Genomic DNA, 16,330 nt, shown 5'->3' with positions numbered 1-16,330 from the left:
TAGCTTGATGTTGTTGCATTCTGCTTTGACTAAATGTAGTCCAAATACAATTCCTATGTGTTTTTGCGATGTGGCCCTTTTGCCCCTATTGGCTAGATTGGCCCATTGAGGTTCTAGGGTTTCTTGCTGCGTTGTCCGACTTGTTTTCAGTTCGATTCGGGGTCTATGACTCCGCTAGCTACCGTTTAAGGTGCTGACCCTCTCTCATCCACCTACTAAAGCTGTTAAGTGGCTGCGTCATGCCAGAATCAAGTCCTGGGCTTCGGAATGGCTCAAGGCTTGTGTGGTTGAGATCTAGCTAGGTCTAGTGTAATTTTTCAAAAAAATTGCAAGATTCTGACTTGACCCAATTCGTCTGAATTGCAAGGGCCGTGTGGTAGACTCGAACGGGCTGAATAGATGTGGCCGAGGGCCGAATGGGTCCGAGGGCCGAGTGGGCCAAATGGTTCGAGGGCTAAGTGGGCCAAATGGTCCAAGGGCCGAGTGGTAGACTCGAACAGGCTAAGGGCCAAATAGGAACACCGGCCGAACTTACAGCTCGGATAGCCGAACAGATGTGGCCGAGGGTCAAGTCACGTTAGTGGGCCGATTCGATCGTTCAGATGAGCCTAGTCAAAAAGGGTCGAGTGGAAGTGGTCGAGTGGATTGGGCTGAGTCAAGTTGGCCGAGGGCCAAATATCTGTTTGGTCCGAATGGTTGACTCGGATGAGCCGAGCGATGAGTGTCCGAGTCAGGTGGGCCGAGGGTCGAATGGTGAATTCAGCCGAGTCAAATATCCGCTTGTCCGAGTGTGGTTGGGCCGAGTCGACAAGGCTAAGGGCTGAATGGTGAATTCGGCCAGGCCAACTTGTCCGACTCAGGTGGACTGAGGACCAAGTTAGGTGGGCCGAGGGCCGATTCTGGGACTCGGCCCAAAACCGTCACCGCTCGGCTCCAGATCCTAGCTACTCATGCAAGAGAAGATGTGGAATTGCCTATAGTAGGCAAAGAGCTCCTCAACGAGAAAATCGAAGCAGGTCCACTCAATGAAGCTCTCTCTCCAGCTCTCTTGAAACCCTGCAATGCAAAATGTGGTCTTCCTTGCCACTCCTGGCCCCTTATCACCCTGTCCATGTTTGTATTTACCTTAGTCTTACTCTCCTCACCAATATTTAACCCACAATTTCATTTTTTGCCCTTCTTTTCCATGTTTCAGCCTGTTATATAGCAACAGAAAACCCTATTGCATGCTCCAATGTTTTGCTCCTATCCTATCTAAATGCAAGAAAAAATCATAAGGGAAACACCTACACTTCTCCAATACGCTTTTCCAAATCCAAAAAACCAAAAACCTACTTGCAAAGGAGATCTAATACCTCTTCAAACTCCCTCGCTTCCGACCTATCTATCTCAAGCACCAGTTCGGGAAAACCCTACTTCAATGCTTGATTCAAAGCACACAAACGCTCAAGGCTTGAATTCGTTGGTCCCGGCAACGGAACCAAAATGTGGGAGTTCTTGCTCAACTGCCAAGACCCACTGACCACTTATTGCTTCAAGCGTTCCAAGTCAAGCACTAATGGTTGCCTCTCACATAGCCGACGTGCTATCTATCTACGAGTATAGTGAGCTTACCTCCATGCCTGATCGAGTTATCTCCTCTCCCGAGCACTCCAGTAGCTCCACGATCCAAGTGCAAGCTTCAAGCGAGCTCCATCCTCATGCTCCATGCTCCAAGCTCCATTGCCGCGAGCACGATAAGACAAGAGAAGAGAAGAGAAGAGAAGAAGAGAGGAGAAGGCAGAGAGCTTCTCCACCCCGGTCCCTCACCCTCACACACTCACTCCCTCACACTCTCACACTCCCTCTCTCAAGCATAAGCTCAAGCAAGCAAGAACAAGAAGAAGAAGAAGAAAAGGAGAGCCACTTTTGGCCACACACAAGAATGAGCTTCTCATTCACTTTTTAACTTTATATACAAAACCCTAAATTCCTTTTGGGCGGTCATCCCCTTTTTTACATGGCCAGTCGTGGCCTAGGCCCTTTTTCCCATTGTCCTCCTATCTTTCTAGCTTCCTTCCTACCACCCAACTACCTTTACAAATTGCATGGTGAGAGCCCTGCACTCTTAAAATAAATCATGGTGTGCCCTATGCTTTTTTACAATAGTATTGACCTGTGCTTTTTCTTGTGCGTCTTTCTCCTTGATTTAAGACTTTTCTGCACTTCTTGTGTTTCCATATTTTTCTTGGCATGCCTTCGTCTTCCGTTTCGCTTTTACCTTGGCCTTGTCTTCTGCTTTAGATTTTCTGTATTTTCCACCTTGTTCATATGAGGGTTAACAAGAGTTAACACAATGCCGCAATGGATTCCCAAAACATTGCTATATGCTCAAGGGTTTTATATGGGAAGTTATTGGATTTGGTTGCCGAAAAACCACCCACAAAGACACCTCCATTAACCTCAATCCCGATCCCATCAAAATCCAACCGAAAGAGAAAGACCCCCAAACATCAATCTAGGTCAAGATCCAAGATGCTTGAGGAGCCAAAAATAGAGAAGTTGATGATTGATGAAAAGCTAGCTCTTGTGACAATAGCATCCACAATTTTAGAAGAGAAATCACTTGAGATATTTGATAATTCACATGAGGAACTAGTCGTGTTTGAGAAATCATCGAGTCAAGAGCAAGAAAAAAGCAACCACTTCATAGCAATGTTGCTCATGATGAAATAGCCAATCCAAAGAATGAGAAGATAAAGCCCTTAAGTGTTAACAATCAACAACCCTTAGTTATTGTTAGTCCTTTGAAATAGTTAGAGTCTCCTAGAAACAAAGAACCTTTATCACGCAAGCTCAAATTGAAAATCCATTAGTAGTAGCCTAATGCAGTTGCTCAATCCTAGGAAATGGATCCACAAGGGACAGCCAAGAAAATGTCAAAGGATCGATGGCCTCCCTCTACAAGTGTTGTCACAAACAAATCTAGAAATTCCAAAACTAAGATTACTTCCCATCAATCAAGGGATCATAATGCATGGTCATTTTCTACTAGCATGATTGACCAATCCACTAGATCAGAAGATATTGCTTCCAATTCTGAGATGGAATCCACATAGTCACAACCTTTGACTATGACCAAACCTATCTTTTCAACTAAGGACCAAGCCTCTAGTGCTTCAGCCTCACAATAGGATACTAACTCTAGCCCAAAGAGTACAATGAATCTAATGATTCACAAATCTTGTTCTTCTCAGCCAGAAGCTTTAGTGCATTTAAAGACAGTTTAAAAATCTATCATGGAGGCTTTAGAAAATATTGGGAAACAAAAGAATCAATCCAAGGTTACACATTCTAGAAAACTAGATGAAACATTATTGACTTCGCTCACTTGTATACATGTTCATGCCAACATTGGATTTCATACTATTGAGGATAAGATGCTCTTAGAAAGGACTTTGACATGGTTAGAGCAATTACAAATTTGTTGGTATTATCCAGTAATCATAGGAGAAGTCATGAAGAAAATGACCAAGACAAAGCAAGAGAAGCATTGTGTGATTCCTATACTTCACCCTAGGCAATGTCAAGTAAGTAGGGAGGAAGTTGTAGCACTAGCCAAGAAAGCTAAAGAGTGAAGTGAGTTTGAAAGAAAATGATATTCTAGTCAAGGTTTAGCTGTAAGGTATGGTAGTCATCTAATGACTATTATTGAGCAAAGAAAGACACTTTGGACTTCCATGCGTGATTTGACGTATATAGCCCTTACATCTCTGAGAGTGTTTGTAATTGTCTGTGATGTCAACATTTCTAAACTTGTTGAAATGAATCCCTTCTGTGATAAATTCCTTTTAGACGAAGAGCTACATATTGCAAGTCGAGTGGGACAAAACAACATGGTGATTGATGTCATTAGATGTATTTTCTACCTCACCCACAACCTAGAACTTCTTGATGGCCATGCTTCATTATAGTACAATTTCAACTTCTACAAGTGGTTTATTGCAAGGTTGAGTGACATGGAATCTCATCTTTCATTTGCTTCAGTTATTGTGCAGAATGAATCTTCATTACATGATGTGAAGCAGAGTGATGTACATAAACCTTCTCCTACGATCAACATACTAGCTAGAAGCGGTGTGCTTGAAACTCCATACCCTATAAGTGAAGGTACTAATATCCCTACTAACCCACCCCATCAATTAGTCCAAGTTGAGCCAACTAAACCCTAAGATGCCTCAGAGGTTGTTGCTCAAACTCACCTCTAGATTAGCCCTACTAAACTTGACCCTCCTTTTGGCCTTCAATACTTGCTTGTTTGTCGACCACTCAATATCATGGCTATTCATTTGGCAAAGAAATTCGATTCCTTTGAAACAGAATGCTTGCTCCAATTTGATGCCATATTCACTTCCTATGCCAAGCTATTCACCATGATTGATTTAGGCATTGCTATGATGATGAGATGATACAAGTTGCTACCAAATGGCATCATACTTGGGAGGAGAGTGAACATCTCTACCACAAAAGCCTCTTGGTTCAAGGTAAATATGCTAAGACCCTTCCTTTCAAAAGTAATCACGATCATATTGACTATGCTTCTATGATTAAAATCAATGACTAGTCAACACTTGATCAACTTGAGCATAATTGTAATTCCTTGAGTCCATTCTTATAGAAGTGGTTTTCTCATTGACTTGACCTTGCTCATGATGGTAGTCATCTTATTACAATGGCTGAGTAGTGTCATACAATTAGTACATTTCAATTTAATCCAACTTACTATGAGGTCACTTCCTTTTGCTCTATCATCCTCTCTCAAAATCTAGCATTGCCACAAAAGTTGAAATACCATCCATTTCTTGATACGATTCTGACTATGGAGAAGTTATACATTGCCAGTCACTTTGTAGAACTATCCTTGTTTATGAATTTGATTACTTACATTTGTGGACTAGCTATGAAACCAACTAACCTGTATGCTTTTGTTGAGTTGGAATACAATTAGAATTTATATGACTAGTAAATGCAATAACTACAAAATACTAATCCTTGTATATAACTATGTTGTGAATGCTAAAGTCAAAGAAGGTCAAAGCAAGGTCATAGCATAAGTGCCAGATTTATTTGATGGTAGATGATTATTTTTGAAGCACTTCAATAATTATTTTTGGGCACTTGTATTATTTTGTACTTATGGACATCAGATTATCATAATTGCATTATTTTGTAAGAGGGTTTATTCACATGCACATTGTATCTATCTCCCACATTGTATTTGTGGCACCCACAATTGTTGTGTGGGATATGCACATGTATTTGTCATTATATTAGTATAGGCGAGGAGAATGCAATGAGGAATGATTGACCTAGATCCCACAAAGTGGGTAGAATGCCTAAGAGAGGGTGTGAACCCTAATTCCCAAAGGCACAAATCCTAAAATGCAAAGTAGAGTGCAATCCCTAAAACACAAGCGGAGCATCAAAAATAGCCTAACCCTAACCCTATTTTGTGTATATAGAAGAGTAAAAAATCTCTGTTGTATTCACCTTGTTGGTACATCCATTCTATAGAAGCTCTATCAATCCAACTATTGAAGCTTTCTATTCTCTTCTTCTATTGTTTCATCTTGTCTCCATTGTTGAGAGTGAATGAGAGAGTGTGTGTAAATACAAAAACAAAAATACGAATCCAGATGGGATGTGAAAACTTAGGAGAGGAAAGACCATAGAATCCAAAAGACCAAAAGCAATCCAAACGAACAACTACCATAGAATCCAAAAGATCAAAAGCAATCCAAACCAATAACTACCATAGAATCCAAAAGACCAAAAGCAGTCCAAACCAACAGCTACCATAGCTCTTGAAGAGCAAATATGCATCTCCAAAGACCTAGAGCAAGAACAAAGCTTCTTAGTGAAACCCTTGCACATATGGAGCAAAAGGGGGCCTATCAAGCCAATTACAGCTAGAAGGCATACTTATAACATAACAATATACTATTGAGTGGAATGTGAAAGCTTAAAAGAGGAAAGACCATAGAATTCGAAAGACCAAAAGCAATCCAAACTAACAACTACCATAACTTTTGAAGAGAAAATTTGCATCTATAGAGAACTAGAACAAGACCTAGTCAAACCCTTGCACATATGGAGCAAAAGCAATGTATCAAGCCAATTAGGGCCTCAAAGGCATAGCTATAACATGACAATATACTATTGGCTAGAATGTGAAAGGTTAGAAGAGAAAAGACCATGGAATCTAAAAGGTCAAAAGGAGTCCAAACTGACAACTACCATAGCCCTCAAAGAGCAAATTTGCATCTGCAAAGAACTAGAGCAAGACCAAAGGTTCTTAGTCAAACCCTTGCACATATGGACAAGAGTGGCCTATCAAGCCAATTAGGGCCTAGAAGTCATACCTATAACATAACAATATAATAGTGAGTGGAATGTGAGAGCTTTAAAGAGAAAAGACCATAGAATCTGAAAGACCAAAAGTAGTCCAACTACCATAGGTCTTGAAGAACAAATTTTCATTTGTAGAGAACAAGAGCAAGAGCAAAGCCTCTTAGTTGACCACTTGCACATATGGAGCAAAAGTGGCCTATCAAGCCAATTGGGGTGGCCTAGAAGGCATACCCATAACATGGCAATATACCATTGACTTTTTATCAAACTGTGTGTAGGTTTAGAAGTGTATTCTACAAGGGAAGACCTTGTAAGGAAAGCTAGGGTGGATGACCAAAGCATCAATCCATACAATTTGTACTTGATGCTTGTTAGTAAGAGCAGCAAGGTAGGATGGAAGACGCATCAACCTGATTTGTGAGCAATTGGAAGCTCAATACAATTTGAATATTGAAGCTCTCTCAATGTAGAATTAGAGGAAGACATGTTAAGGAAAACCTTTGACAAAACCATGGCTAATAGTGTTGTCCAAGAGTTACTGGAGGAATCACTATATTCCACAAGAAGAAATCATGAAACCAAACAACAATGAGATAAGGAAATGCATGGTGAAAGGAAAATGACAAAACTATCAGGAGTTCTAACCAAGTGTAAGGACACCTTGCTTGGGTTACCATTGAAGAAGCTTTTGTATAAGTACCTGGCCACCCAAACTAGGGTGATCATAGGAACCACACTATTGAATGCTTTGGCTAATGCACTTTTTACACAAGAGCAATCCAAAATCCCAATGATATTCAAGAAACTAGACAAATAGCAAGGGGTGATCATTACAATTTTGTGGAACAATTTGAATAAGTCAGTGAGGCTACCAGTTTTCAATGTAAGGACAAAAAAGAGTACACCTTCAAACTATGTCTTAGTGAGAGAAGAATATGCTTTATGAGTTTAGATATTGCAAAGAGTATGAAAACTTTGACCTATTCAAACACCTATTAATTAAGACATTCACGAAAGTTTGCTATGTAGATGCACTAATAGTCCAAGCTGATGAATGGAAGCCACAAACAGAATGAGGCTATAAGAAACTACATATGATGAGCATTTGAAGTCTTTATAAAAGAATCCCTTCTATCAGGCAACCAAATCCCAAAGCTACAATTGTGTTTTTCATTAATGTTATTTAGGATGGAGAGCTATACACAGCTCTCCCCAAAGGTGGAACCCACACTAGCTATAGGATGTTTCGAATGGATTAATGTTACTAATCTTGGGACCACCTAAAGTGGAATAGCTTGATCACATTGACCATCTATCTTTAAGATACGGGGCATCCAAATAATAGTATCCAACTTCTTCCTTTGAAGTACTAAAAAAGACCCCAACTTGAGTGTAAAATTAGTCCAAGAAGAGCCAAAAGTTGCAGTCCATACATGCATCAATTGAATCATGATCGTTTAAAAATAAAAATGTGGTAGGCATGCTAAATCCTCTTAATAATGAGAGCATTCTCATCATTTCAAGATATTGATTCCATCAACGGCCATGCTTTCTCTTTTTTTGAAGATGATGGTTATCACTTTTGCATGTAACTTAGCTTTTCATGCATGCTCTCCATTGAAATTTGAAGTGTCAACATCAAGTTGACAATGTTTCAAAGGATTTGTGCTTAAACCTTGAAAATACTCCTACCTTGAATTTGATTAAGTTAAAACCTTGAATGAAAAAGTTGCCATTTAGGGGAAGGAAACTTAGAAACACACGCTTTTTGAGAACATACTAACACAAGATAAATGCATAAGACTCACTAAGAGCAACTAAATGGAAAACGAGTGGGGTAATAAAAATCCAAAACGGTATGAAAATCAAGAGAATGAAAACAAAACTACAAAATCTCAATGGGATGTGAAAACTTAGAAGAGGTATGACCATAGAATTTGAAAGACCAAAAGTAGTTCACAACTAATAACTACCACATTCTTGAAGAGCAAACTTGAATCTGTAACAAGAACTAGAGAAAAATCAAAGCTTGATAGCCAAACCCTTGCAAATATGGAGCAAAGTTGACTATGAAGCCATAAGTCATACCTATAGCATAATGATATACTATCAACCTTTTATGAAATTGTATATAGGTCTAGAAGTGTATCCCACAAGGAAGATATTGCAAGGCACACTCCCATGCCTCTCATTTGTGATCTAATTAGCTTAGTAAGACTAGCAAGCTAGGGTGGAGGACCAAAGGATCAACCTAAATTCAAAGTACTTGTAAGCTCAATAAAATGAATATTATAGGGCTCTCAATGTAGAACATGCTTACAAAGCCTTTGACAAAAACCACACCAATGGTGGAGTTGCCATGGAGTTACTAGAGGGATTACTAAATTCCACAATAAGACATTGTGAAACCAAACAACAATAAGATAAGGAAATGTATCATGCAAGGAAAATTGTAGAACTATTAGGAGTTCTAACAATCACTCTAAGGAGACCTTGCTTGAGTTATTATTGAAGAAGCTTCTATATAACTCCATGACTACCCAAATTGGATTGGCCATATGCACCACACTATTGAATGGTTTGTCTAATACACTATTTATGCAAGAGAAAATCCAAAATCCTAGTGATATCCAAGCAATTAGACACATATAGATCAATGGATGACCCTTTAAGTTTTGTGAAACAATTTAAATAAGTCTATGAAGCTACCAACCTCTTAGGTACTAACACAAAGGAGTATACCTTTAAATAATGTCTCGATGAGAAGAGAACAACATGTTTTATGAGTTTAGATACTAAAGAGGAAGCAAAATTTGACCTATTGAAATTATTACTGATTAAGAGATTCGCTAAAGTTTTCTATGTAGATACATTGAGATAGTCAAGCTAATGAATGCTAGCTAGTAAAGAGAACGAGTCTATAAGACATTATGTGATGAGCATTCAGAGTCTTTACAAGAGAATCCCCTCTACTGAGCGACCAAATACCAAATTTGTAATTATGTATTCATCAATGACTTCAACCCAAATTGAAAAATCTCTAACCCAAATTGTAATTATGCAATCATGTATTCATGAATGACTCCAACCTAGACTGAAATGACTCCAACCTAGATTGAAATGATTGGCTTGAATGGAGTATCCAAAAAAACCACCAAGGTGGATGCCATCTTTAAGGAGATAAACAAGAAAAAGACACAAACAATAGGTATTATGTCCTTGATAAATGGAAAGCATAAGAAATAAAGTCCAACGTAACACATGACATAGCCAATTTAAGACACCAATTGATGAGAATAACTGAAAGCCTCTAGTATATATTGTACTCATGCCATCAAGACTTCATGTAAAGACATAGATCCATAGCACTATGGGTATAGGACTATGAATGCATGAAGGTATCAAACTTATGAAACCATTCCCTAGATGCATGCTTAAGTCCATAAAGACTTTTCCTCAATTTGCATAATAGGTGTTCCCTATCTTTTTCCACAAAGCCCTTAGGTTGTTGCATATAGATGTCCTCATGTATGTCTCCATGTAGAAACATTGTCTTAACATCCATCTAGTATAACTCCAAATCCAGTTATACAACCAAGGCCAAAACCAAGTAAAGGGCCATCTTGACCAAAGAGAGAAGATCTCATCAAACTCAACTCTCTTTTCCTATTTAAAGTCCTTTGTAACCAATCGGTCTTATATCCTAGCTTAGGGTGACCAGGGTGCTCTTTAGCTTATACACCCACTTGCATGGCAATGCATGTTTTCCATTAGGTGGCAAGGGAACCAAATCCCAAGTATGATTCTTCTATAGTGATTCAAACCAAAAGTGCATAGCCCTTTCCCAAGAGGAGATCTCACCTCTGTGCATAGCCTCCTCATATGTAAGGGGCTCATCAAAACCTCTATCACTATATAATGCGCAGAATATTCATACTAATCAAAAGGATGCAAGGCTCTAGTAGAGTCTCACAAAATTGATTATCGAGCTAGTACATCCTATCCTCTTTGTCCATCATCAACATGGTTCTACACAAGAGGCTGATCATGGGCCACTGGAGCATTAATAGTAGCTGCATGCTATTTAACTAGAGCTGGCTATATGGTAATAGAAGGCTCCTCTTGAAAGATCACCCTACACACCTCAATCACCTGCTCAATTTGCTTATGTATCTTTTCCTTATTTTCCTCATGAAACACAACATCATGGCTATGGATAACTTTTCTAGCTTGTGGATCCCAAATATGATAGCCCATCTCACCTACATCACCATATCCAAGAAAGATGCATATGAAAAACTGCATCAACATTCTTCTTATTCACTTCCTCAATAAGCAAGGATCCCTCTATATCTTAGCATTTAAAATCATCCTCAAGAGTATCAGTGCTAATAGCAGTACAAAATGTATTCTGAGACTCTAGAAGAGTGACAAACAAAAACATAGACTCAATGTTATCATCAAAGTTTATTTGCTGCAAAGTAAGCTAGCTTCAAATAGAATGAAACTCATTCAAATGAGTAGACATAGGCATGCCTTCATACAAAGTTCCACAAGCTTCTTGAGCCAATACTATTGTGATGTAGGTCTTTGCTTATCATAAAGATCGTATATTTTCTCCGATAATTGCCATGCACCACCTTCAATCTCAATGACTTTGAAACATACTTGCTTATACAAAGATAAAATGATAGTGGACTTGCCTATTAACAACTATTATCCAAAATAGATGCAATGAGGAAAAAAAGAAATTGATTAGTTCCCCATCCTAGCCAATATGACATTTTTGTTTTTCCTTAGTATTGCACAATTCATCAAGGTCATCATAAGTGTCAAGATCCATATCTTTGGGCTTTATACCTTTGCATTTCAATGGTCTAATCTATTTTTTTTTTCACCAAAACTTTCCATGTTTGGGTCTTCTAATAATTAAAGTTATTACCATCCAACTTATTAATATTAAAGATGGCACTATCCCTATAGGCACTAGAAGCACCTACATTATGACTACAAAAGAAAGAGAGAATGGAAACTTAGCCAAAAAAGAATGCAATTGGGGGAGAATCGCCCAATGTATTGTTGTCCACAAAGTAGAAGCACTAGAGTACTTGATATAAGTTTCTAATCTCAGTAAGATCTCAAAACTAATTTTCAGCAATGCTGCCCATAAAACTATAGTAAATAGTGAGGCAATTGTAGCCAAATGTCCAAAACAAAGTGCTCCCACTGCCATGGAAGTCCATGTAGCAACAAGACCTACAATTCAACTAGCAGTGTCTAAGAAAGAGCATGCAACTGCAAGTACAAAAGTTTGTCAAAGAATCCAAAAATGTCATATACAAATGCATCGCAACTAAGGGGTAACCATCTACATAAGCTAACTGTGTATAAGAGATCTCCAAACAACTATGAGACTCCACCAAGTTGCAACTAACTCATTGCTCATGAACAATTAATCTTAATATATAATGAAGCACGTATCCATGGCTAACAATATGTTTGATGGGAGTAAGTACTAGAGAACCAAATATCAAATGAATATCAGCCCACACTGATCAATGACTACAAGAACAAGCTCCATATAAAACAATGAGTACGTAGAGAGATCCCATGAGCTCTAGGGGCCAAGCTCTATAATACACAACTAAAAATACTCCCACTAGAAGCAAACTAGAGTATCAAAGAAAAAACTAAGCTCAATCCATAGACATCATAACATTTGGAAGCCTAATAATGCCAAGTGATACACCCAAAAGCTGACATAACCATCCAAGCCTGTAAGTAGAAAGCAATAGAGCAATGGTTGTAGATGTTTGAACTCAAGATAGCAAGACTGGTATGTGGGAACTCCAACCGTCACAAAATGTGACCTACCTTCTCTTTATTATTCCATAGAAATAGGTAGCTAGGCATAGATGGCCTTTAAACCCCAACACCATTGCCATCTAAATGCCTTGATATAAGAGGTAGGGTATGCTCAAACTATGGGATATATAGTCATGATGCAACAATGTAGTGTGCTCGAAGATAACTCCCATACCATAACCCCATATACCAACAGTTCCTATTAAGAAAACCAAAAGCTATTGTATGCTAGAGGAGCAATAGTGGCTCTATTTGCTCTAATCAAGTAGAGAATTGCAATGCTTGGCAAAGACATCAATCTTGTGGGGATATCACATCATTAGGCCTTCTAATCACTCACTCAATTGGAGATATTCCAACCCATTACATGGTAGAATCACTAGAAGATTAGTCCTACATGAGCCCATGCATCTCATATAATGAAGGGGATAATGGTCTCATGGACAATGGACAGTTCATAATGGTCATTGGGCAAGGAAGAGGCTCTGGTATGTTGTAAAAAAGAGAATACAACTTTTGTTGGCAATTCAACCAACTCAAGCATGTATTGTCTTGATACCCCAATAAGTAGGGGTCCAACGAGGATAACAAACAAGAGCTAAGGTGCCTTAAATCTATTCCACAATTGCTCAAAAGTAATAAGCCTCAAGAAGGAAATCTTTCCCTCTGTGCCTCTAAGTCTCTTTGATATTAGATCTTTGGAGGAGAACTATACCCCTAAACCTTATGATCAGGGCTCGATTCAATAATGTTGAAATCGGTCTTCCTACACACTTTTTTAGGTAAAAGAAAAGTATTCCTAAACCCTCTATTCTTAGATGGATCATCTATATGAAGGAAGAAAGATAAGAAAAGGCCAAAGTTGAATCATGGTTATATATGTGGGCCTACGAATGATTACATCATTGGCCCCCACACATGCATGATTGCCAACATCAAGTTTATTTAAATAGAATCCCTTCATATGGGAGCCTTCAAATCTTGAATGGAAGGGACCACAAAACCTATCCTAGCAAATATTTGTTTTTAAGAGCTCAACCTTAGTGCTTACATTTCAAGTACTACACCTAGCTTGACAATAGGAGCTTCTAACTAAATACCTTTCAAGATGGCTTATATCTCAAGCACCACGCCTAGCATAAGTACAAGAGATTTAGGGGGTAAGCACCTTCTAGGACAGCTTCCCATGCTAAACCATGATGGATTGTAGTTAATAGACATATATGAGGAAGAACCAAAGAGATCAAGGTAGAATCATTCCACATGATATTCTCACGCATGCATTGGAATAGCCACAATAAGAATTGCAAAGAGCATGATGGAAGACATCCTAGTTAGAACCATTACATAGCAAAACTTGAATATTTACTTGGTAGAAGTTTCTTGATTGCAACTACAAGACTACAAAAGTAGTTAATGGGTATTAATAGTGCTTCAAAGAGAAGAAGGGGGACCAAATGCATTAGTGGCCATGCTTAGCTTTGGCAATGCATTTATGCAAACCATAAGTGAGGCTATCGCTGATCTCACACCCCATCTTCACTACATTAGAGTCCTAAGCTTGCAAGACAAAAACCACCACTTTCTTAGGGGAGCTCACAACTAAAAGAAGAAATGAGCTATTATGGGTCAAATGAAAATACTAAAAAGAAGAAGGCATCCAAGGCCAATAAGAAAAATGAACTTAAGAAGGAGCATGACAAGACAAAGATGAAGTGGAAGAAGAAGGACAATGTAGATCAAGAGGAAGAGAGAAAGTCGATGGCATGGTTAGAGTAATCTAGGAAATGGCAATATCCTTGACCCTACTCTTAGGTAAATAATCAGGAATGAAATTGGTTATCTTAATAGGATTGGTGTACACATTATTTTTTCATTGAAGTATTTGCGTGAAATCCAAACATTATAAATATAGAGAATGATTATTTCTATAAGATTCTATCAACCCCATAACATCAAACAAATATGTAAGGTTGTAACAAAAAAGATAATTTTGATCTAAAGAATAAGTTGGCTCAAATATATTAGCAAATTTTAAGAAAAGGAATTAATATCTCATTTCAAAGCAAGATCAAAGAATAACTCGCTCTCATTTTGCATTGCTTAAGATGCTCTATGTTACATATTGTGAATTCTTATAGTCAAACTCTTAAGAGAGAAAGCTTTATATCTATTTCAAAATTCATAATGTATTCCACAACAACTTATTGAAATCTTGTCGATCCAAAATTAAATTATCTAATATGATGCAAATTGTATCATCAACTCAATGAATTTTGGAAACTTCAATTAGTTGAGAGAATACTTCTTCAGAATCATACTATTTGTGCACATTTACATCAATGGAAAAGTTTATGTGTGAGAATAAGCTTCACAAGTAGACCATTCAAAAACTTATCCAAGATCACTTCGAGATGCAAACATCTTGAACTTTCACAAAAATGTGATTATAATGTACCCACTTTTTCATCTATCAAGTTGACAATTTAATAGGTACATTGACAAGGAACAATAATACCAAATCTTAATCAAGCATATGTTAACACAACTACCCTTGTAATATTATGAACATTATGTACCAACAAGCTCCAATATAACACAGAAGGTTGCTTGAAAACACAACTATAGTGCTTTGTGTAGAAGATAAAGAAAACACACCTTAAGGACTTATGAACAAGAGAAACTATAGAAATTCCATTTAAATGGTGGGAAAACAGATCCTCCTTTGTGGGAGTTCTTTGTGAAGAAGCTAGTATGGAGAGAGAGTGGAATGCTAAGCAAGAGGAGGAGAAACCAAAGGAGATAAACAGGAGGAAGATACAAAGAAGAAACAAATTTTCACATAGACCATTTAAAATAGAGTGTTAGAAAAAGTAGTTTTGATCCCTTATTTAGGGGAGTGGGGGCCTTAAAACCCTCAAACACTTCATAATAAGATAAAAAAGCTGATATAAAAAGGAGAGGAGTCAATTGACTCTCTCTAAATGACACTTATGAGCCTCATTTTAGTCTATTCTTCTCATCATGAGAGCTTTTCTTCTTTGTCTCAATCTCTCAATTATGATAGTGCATTCTTTATTCAAGCCCCATCTCATCTGAAATCAGTTTTTGACTAGTCTACGCTATTCCCATTTGCGAGCATTTGGGTGGAATTCGGGTGATTATGACCTAGATAGGTGGAGCCTATAGATAGATGGTTCCAATAAGTCAAAATACAACTTCCAAGTTTCAGGTTAATTAAGGAATTAGGAGTGCAAGACATTGACACTATAACCCATATTAGTTAGTGAATGTATCGATGGTTGTGCCTCATTCGATAAGGAAAAGCATTGATCTCTATGAATGTGCTGCATAATGAATTGATCTCTATGAATGCGTTTCCAAGTACTCAAGAGGTTTGGTCCTACTTCCCCTACAAGGTAGACTTCTTATTCCTTAAGTAAAGTATGTTTGTGATTGTTCAATGGCATAGACATCATTGGTTGGAACTCTGAGTCTCAACCACTTGCCAAGAGGTGCCCCTTTTAGATCGTCATCACACGGTACCTCATAGTAAAGAAATTTAACATTTTTGTTGCTCAATGTTCCCTCGCTTATTCTTCCCCCAAAGCAAAAATTTCAAGTCCTTCACTTTTACTCTCTGTCTTTCTCCCCCCTTGATCTCTTTCTTTTTTTCTCTTCCATCTCTCTCTCACTTGTGCACATTTTTTTCATCCGTCTACCTCTCTCTCATCTACTCTTCTCTCTAGCCTCCCTCTCACTATCTTTGCCTTCACCTCCAACTCTTGTTGCTATCACCACCTATCTCCTCATCCTTTATGGCTTATGCAAAGAGAGAGCTCTCGACCCTCACCTTTTCCCTCCCTTAACCCCCCCTTCTCTCTCTCTCTCTCATTTCTTGCCCTCATCGCCTTCACCTCCACATCCTACCTCTTGGGCCTCTATGGTTTGCACATGCTCACACACACATACACACACACACAAAGGACATACATAAGTTCTCTTGGGCCTTTATGGTTTGCGCATGTGCGTGCACACACACACAAAGTTGCAACCTCCACATCCTACCTCTTTG

Source organism: Lygodium microphyllum, chromosome 28 (assembly GCF_053477565.2).
Source record: "Lygodium microphyllum isolate KBCC chromosome 28, Lygodium_microphyllum_v1.1.10, whole genome shotgun sequence".
NCBI lineage: Eukaryota > Viridiplantae > Streptophyta > Polypodiopsida > Schizaeales > Lygodiaceae > Lygodium > Lygodium microphyllum.
Note: the sequence above shows the minus strand (reverse complement) of the source record.